This window comes from Medicago sativa, chromosome 6 (assembly GCF_051527215.1).
Source record: "Medicago sativa cultivar Bolivia chromosome 6, Bolivia_mono, whole genome shotgun sequence".
NCBI lineage: Eukaryota > Viridiplantae > Streptophyta > Magnoliopsida > Fabales > Fabaceae > Medicago > Medicago sativa.
This window is the reverse complement of record NC_140754.1, coordinates 14,134,320-14,141,750: the sequence shown is the minus strand read 5'-3', so window position 1 is coordinate 14,141,750 and position 7,431 is coordinate 14,134,320. Positions and strand designations below refer to the sequence as shown.

Sequence of the window (7,431 nt, the reverse complement as noted above, 5' to 3'; positions counted from 1 at the left end):
GTTTGTGCATTCAAAAGTTATTCGAGCGGTGAAAGGAATGTGGTGCCCCTGCGGAGTTACAATGATGGCTCCAATTCCTTTACCATAAGCATCAACAGCACCATCAAACACCAATCCCCACTTGCTATTGGGGTCCGGCCCTTCATTGATCAGTGGTTCTTCACAGTCTTTTGCTTTCAAGTACATAATCTCTTCATCAGGGAAATCAAACTTAATTGGCTGGTAATCATCAAGAGGCTGACAAGCAAGATGCTCAGCAAGGACACTTCCTTTGATTGCTTTTTGAGCTTTGTACACAATATCATATTCAGACAACAACATTTGCCAACGCGCAATCTTTCCGGTAACAGCAGGCTTTTCAAAGATGTACTTGATTGGATCCATTCGGGATATCAACCAAGTTGTATGATTCACCATATAATGACGCAGGCGTTTGGCAGCCCAAGCTAAAGCACAACAGGTCTTTTCAAGCATCGTATACCGAGTCTCGCAGTCGGTGAACTTCTTGCTCAGATAGTAGATAGCATGCTCTTTCTTACCAGTCTCATCTTGCTGACCGAGGACACAACCCACTGAATCATCTAACACTGATAGATACATAATCAAAGGCCTTCCTTCCACTGGTGGGACAAGGATAGGTGGCTCTAACAGGTATTCTTTAACGCTATCAAAAGCTTCCTGACATTCATCATTCCATACAACAGGCTGATTCTTTCTGAGCAATTTGAAAATTGGTCCACAAGTAGTGGTCATGTGAGATATAAATCTTGAAATGTAATTCAGACGTCCGAGGAAACCTCTGACTTGCTTCTCAGTTTGAGGGGCCGGCATCTCTCTGATGGCTCGGACCTTGTCAGGGTCAACTTCAATGCCTCTTTGGCTGACAATGAAGCCTAGCAACTTTCCGGATCGTACACCGAATGTGCACTTGTTAGGATTCAACCGCAGCTTGTACTTTCTCAGTCTTTCAAACATCTTTTTCAAATACACAACATACTGCTCTTCATCACTTGACTTCACAATCATATCATGAACATATACTTCAATCTCTTTGTGAATCATATCATGAAACAGAGTGGTCATACCCCTTTGATAGGTAGCACCAGCGTTTGTCAAGCCAAACGGCATCACTTTATAACAGAACGTTTGATGACACCTTGTCATTACGTAATTTTATATGTATTTTCATCACAAAAAGGAGTTCACAGAAGACTTATGCAGCAAAAAGAGCAGAAAAACTGAAGGAAACGCAAAGAAATAAAACGTGTCACGATTTGGTACAAACGTGACACGATTTGGGAAGCACAAGAAGCCTTGTTTCGACATTAGGAAAACGTGTCACGATTGGTAAAACGTGACACGATTTGGTGAAACCCTAATTCAGTTTCTTGCTCCAGAAGGTAAAAACGTGTCACGATTCACTTAAAACGTGACACGATTTGGGCGATATTCTGTGCCTATTTATGCTGAAGTCTATTCCAAAAACAGGGGTTACGAATTCTAGAGAGCCAAGTGCGATTTTACAACTACAAGGAGGACCAGGAGGACGATTTCTTCATCTTCCAACCACTTTGTGTATGTTTTATTACCTCTAATGATTATGTTATTTGTAAACATTATTATGAGTAGCTAAATCCATTAGAGGTTAGGTCTGAGATGATTCGTTGTAACCCTAATTGAGATATTATGTTGTGAAACTCTATTTATTGTGAATGATATTCTAGTCTTTATTCAATTCAATTGTTCTTAATGCTTTTTATATCCTGATCAAATATAAATATGATTTTGTGAGAATGAATGACTACTGACCATAGCTTTCTACTTAGACCTATTGAATTGTTCTAATAAACATGGTTAGTCTAGGAATGGATAATCGTTTATTAGTGATGTTAGGTTAACGTGCTTTAAACCTTCAAAGATTATTAGACCACCTAAGGGATTAGGGGCTGTAGTTTAAGGAGAGGGTCCTAACTCAAGGGATTGATTAGGACTATTTTGTTAACTATCGTGGGATTAGAAGATCATTCATACGAATAGGTGCAACATAACAATTAGGGGAACATAGATGATTCGAAAGACCTAAACTCATCTCTCTCTTATTCTTGAAAACCAATTTATTTTTAGCAATTATTTTTTATGCAATCAAACCAATCTACTGCCTAGTGGCAAATCAAAATAACCTTTATACATCCTAAAATACAACGTAGTTGAATTATTGAGATTAAAAACAGTCCTCGTGGGAACGATATTTTTACTACTTCGATAGTATTTGGTGCACTTGTCAAACGTCTATCAAGTTTTTGGCGCCGCTGCCGGGGACTGTTGAATTATTTCAACAAGGCAATTACGTTATAGTTTAGGGTTTTTGCAATTTAATTTTCTGTTTTTAATTTTTATTTTTCTGTTTTCATATTCACTTGATTACTTTGCGTTGTGCAGTGCTACTAAGGTATTTTGCTGTTTATGCGAGGTAAACAGAGCTCTGACGACCTAGAGTACGATCCGGAGATTGAAAGAACTGCTAGAGCACTTCGGAAAGCTGTCCGATCGCAAAGGTTAGCTCAATCCGTTCCACCGGGTGTTCGAGAACAAGTACCGGAGCAACTCTCAAGTGAATCTGAAACAATCTCTTCTCCTAAATCTGCAACTATGGAAGGAGAAGGAGTTGTACCACCAAGACCTAAGCTTGGAGACTACGGGTTAGCCACTCATCGCGGTCAACTGACCCACACTTTTCAACCAGCTAACCCCGTAGCGTTCGACATCAAGACAACTGTCCTAAATGGTTTGAGGGACAAGCAATTCGATGGGACTGAAGCTATGAGTCCTCATGAACACTTGAGCCGTTTTGCTGAAACCTGTGAGTTTTGTGTGCAACCAGCCACCGTGACTGAAGCACAAAAGAAGCTAAGGCTATTTCCTTTCACCTTGACGGGAAGAGCAAAAGATTGGTTGCTAACAATTCCAAACGGGACTGTCCAAACATGGGAAGAGTTAGAGCTGAAGTTCTTGGAGAAATACTTCCCTATGTCTAAGTATTGGGACAAGAAGATGGAGATCTCTAACTTCAAGCAAGGAGAAGGTGAATCATTGTATGATGCTTGGGAGCGATTCAACTTACTTCTTAAGAGATGCCCTAATCACGAGTTCACCGAGAAGCAATACCTCCAAATCTTCACTGAGGGGGTAACACCAAACACTAGAATGTTCTTAGATGCTTCCGCGGGAGGTAGTCTCAAGAGCAAAACTGATCATGAAGTCCAAGCTTTGATAGAAAACATGGCTGGAAATGAGTATCGTGCTGAAGCTAAGAAGAAGGAAAGAGGAGTGTTTGGTGTGAGTGAACAAACTGCTATCCTTGCTAACCAAGCAGCTATGAACAAACAAATTGAAGCTCTAACTAAGGAGTTTCAAGGGTTCACTTTGGCTCATAAACAACAACAAGTAGCTGCAATCAAGTGCGACTTATGTGGTGAAGAACATCCCAACGGTGAATGCGTTCCGGAAGGATCAAGTGAAGAAGCTAACTTCATGGGAGGTTATCAAAGGCAGAATCAATACTACAATTCAGGCATTAATAAGCATCCAAATCTAAGCTACTCAAATAACAATGCTTTAAATTCTCAAATGCTTACTCCTCCTCAACAACAACAAAGGAAGCCATCAGCTCTTGAAGAAACTATGATGAATTTCATGAAGATGACTCAAGGCAACTTTGAAGAGATGAAGAAGAGTCAAGAAGCTGAAAGAAAGAACAATGAAGCTTCTAGGAAGATGCTTGAAACTCAACTGGGGCAATTAGCTAAGCAATTGGCTGAACAAAGTAAAGGAGGATTCTCAGGTAACACTAAAGATAACCCTAAGAATGAGTCTTGTAATGCTATTGAATTAAGGAGCAAAAAGGTTTTGACTCCTTTAGTTCCAAAAGCTCCAAAGAAGGTTGATGAAGTAGTTGAGGTGGAGGAGAACGATGTAGTTGAAGAAAATGATCATGGAGTAGTTGAAAAAAATGATGAGGATGTAGTTGAAAATGAAAAGAAGAAAAAAATAGAGGGAGATAAAAGTGAGAAATTGATAGATGAAGACTCAATCTTGAGGAAGTCAAAGAGTCAAATCTTGAAAGATGGAGACAAGCCACAAATTATTCCATCATATGTGAAGCTTCCTTACCCTCATCTAGAGAAGAAGAAAAAGAAGGAGGAAGGACAATTCAAGAAGTTCATGCAACTTGTCTCACAACTTCAAGTAAATATCCCTTTCAGTGAGGCTCTTGATCAAATGCCGTTGTATGCTAAGTTCATGAAAGACTTGTTAACCAAAAGAAGGAAGCCTAAGGATGATGAGAACATAGCACTTTCTGAGAATTGTAGTGCTATTCTTCAAAAGAAGCTGCCACCTAAGCTGAAGGATCCTGGTGCTTTTACTATCCCTTGTTCAATTGGACCGGTAGACATTGGAAGAGCTTTATGTGACTTGGGAGCAAGTATAAATCTGATGCCTCTTTCAATGATGAAGAAGCTTAAGTGTGGGGAACCAAAACCAACAAGAATGACCATTACTTTAGCTGATCGGTCAATCTCTTATCCTTTCGGTATACTTGAAGATGTGCTAGTCAAAGTTAATGATCTTGTGTTTCCAGCAGACTTTGTGATCTTAGACATGGCTGAAGATGAAGATATGCCACTCATTTTAGGAAGACCTTTCCTTGCAACTGGTCGTGCTTTGATTGATGTTGAACGTGGAGAGCTAATGTTGAGATTCCATAAGGAGCAGGTAGTCTTCAATATCTTTGAGGCAATGAAACACCAAGATGAGAATCCCAAGTGTTACCGGATTGATGTTGTGGAAGAAACTGTCGAAGATAAAACACTTGAATCTCAATCTATTCAATCTACGGAGGTGGAAAGTGTGGAATCTATAGATAGACAAGAAGTGATTGAAGATCTTGGAAAGATAGAGGGTGTTAAGCAACTGGAAGTAAGCAAAGAACAGATGCACCAACAATCATCAGGAGACATCCGTGACAACAAGTATGGGGGATTGACAACTGGTAAAAATGAAATAAAGACTACTACCACTGGTCCAGGTGGTAAATTGGCTTATAGAAGGATTCCCTATGGGATGCGTAATGGGCCGGCTGCTTTTCGATGGTGTATGCATTCAACTCTCTCTGATACTTTGGAAAGAATTAGGAGGTACTGTGACGAAGGGATGGCAAGAAACAAGCCTGTTGATGAAGCTATAGACATCAAGAAGTCTGGTGCACAAGGAACTTTCAAGGGTAAGGAACAAAAGCTGAAACGGTACCGTGAAGGAGGACTCCAAAACAATGAAGAGGGAGCCACATCAACTAATCCTTAGGGGTCGTCATGAGTCAAGCTAGTGACGGTAAAGAAGCGCTTGGTGGGAGGCAACCCACATTTAGATTTCAGGTAGTATTTCTTATTTCCTTTTTATTGCTTTCAAATATTCAAAAATACAAAAAGATTTTTTGCTGAAACGAACAGAGGAAGAAAATTTGTTGTTTTCCAATACTGTGCAAATCGTGACACGTTTTGGGCCAAACGTGACACGATTTGCCCCCCTCTGAAGCTCCTCACAGAAATTTTTCTAAGTAAAAAAAGGGTGCCATTCGACATTTCCAGAAAACGTGTCACGATGCTGAAATCGTGACACGAATTTTGGCACCTAAAAATTTTTCTAAGTCTCAAATTGGTGCAATTCGACAATTGGAAATCGTGACACGTTGGCCAAAACGTGACACGATTTCTGGGCAAGAAAATTTTCAAAAATGAAAAATCGTGACACGTTTAGCCCAAACGTGACACGATTATAGCAGTTTCAAAAATTTAACCGTTACAAAACAAAATCGTGACACGTTTTTGGCAAAACGTGGCACGATTTTCCCAGCCTATAAATATATCCAACACGATTTTCATTCCATTCACTTCCAAAAGTAGCCAAACTCTGCCAAAATTTTCCCAGAACCCTAACCTACGATTTTCTAACCCTTTTCTACCAAAAATCTTCATCTTTTCATCTTCTAATCACCAAACCATTACCATACACCTTCATCATCACCAACAAACAACCAAACCAATTATCTCCATCTTAACCCTAACCCTAATATCCAGTTTTGTTTCTTCTCTAAATCCTAACCCTAACCATGGTTGAGACCCGCAACAAAGGCAAGTCCCAAGCCACATCCCAACCAGCCAAAAAGGCCAAAATAGCCCCCAAACGAAAACAACCTGTCAAACCTAGCCCTAACACCGCACCCCCACCGTCCATCAACCACCGGTTTTATAATACTGCTGCCCGTGACCGTTTCAAGGACATCCGAGGCTATAGGGTGATCCCGGAGAGAGGTTTTGATTTCACCAAACTCATCTCCAACCCTGAGTTCCATCAAGTGATCACTGAGAGAGGGTGGGAGTCCCTTGTTAGTATGATTTTCGAGCAGGCCAACAAAACCATTGGGATAGAATTCTATTCTAATGCTAGGTATATGGGGAGGAAGTATGTGTCCTATGTGAGGGGGAAGGAGATAGACTATAGCCCGGAAAGGATTAATCAGTTGCTGGAGATTGTGCCACCGGAGATTTGTGATGTGAAGAGGAGGATGGAGGAGTGCAAGAATTGGGATGATGAAAGGTGGGAGGAGTTGCTAATGCAGATTTGTGTTGAAGGTGCTAAGTGGCATGGAGGGTCACATATGCTGTTGAGGGCTGACTTCAAGCCCCATGCAAAGGCGTGGGCATCTTTTGTGGTGCAAACTATTGAGGGCACTTCTTGTACTTCAGAGATTCCACTGCCCCGCTTGTTGACGCTGTCTGCTATTCTTGATGGTACACCCATCAATGTTGGTGAGTTAATTGCCGACAATATCTATATGTTTGCTTCAGGTACCAAGAAGGCACTCCCTCATTTGAGCCTTATCAATTGGCTTTGTGAGGAGGAGGAGTGCGATTTGTTTGCTAATGATTTGAGTGCAGCAATGATGAAGCCCATCACCGACACTTACATGGATGGCTTTGTCAAGGATTATCATGACCGCATGCAGACTATCATGGGTGCCGAGGCAGCAGCAGCAGGACAGCCACAGCCGCCACCACCACAACAGCCACCGCCACCACCTCAGAGTCAGACTTTTGCTGGAGAGGGGAGCAGCCAGCAGGGTGCCTATGCACCTATTCATCCTATGATGCTGGACTACATGTTCGGCCATGCCAACTGGATGAATGAGGTGTCAGATCAGGAGTATTGGAACCGTCCGAGGTTTGGTCAGGAGTTCACTGAGGCGGTCTGCCTCAACAGGAGGAAGATGACTGGGTCTTTCGAGCGCTTTGATGGGTCCGAGGAGGCTATGGACCACTACTTTGATGTCACCAGAGGTCGAGCTCAGGATAGAGAGCAGGAGATCCGAGCTGA

The 7,431-nt window shown here is 41.6% G+C and overlaps 1 non-coding gene across 1 annotated transcript; it reads right to left on the bottom strand.

Moving 5' to 3' along the window:
- Nucleotides 1-3,042: 3,042 nt before the first annotated feature.
- LOC146913056 (small nucleolar RNA R71) lies at nucleotides 3,043-3,149 on the bottom strand. Its single transcript, XR_015017239.1, has one exon. It is a non-coding gene; the product is annotated as a small nucleolar RNA R71 (small nucleolar RNA).
- Nucleotides 3,150-7,431: the final 4,282 nt, after the last annotated feature.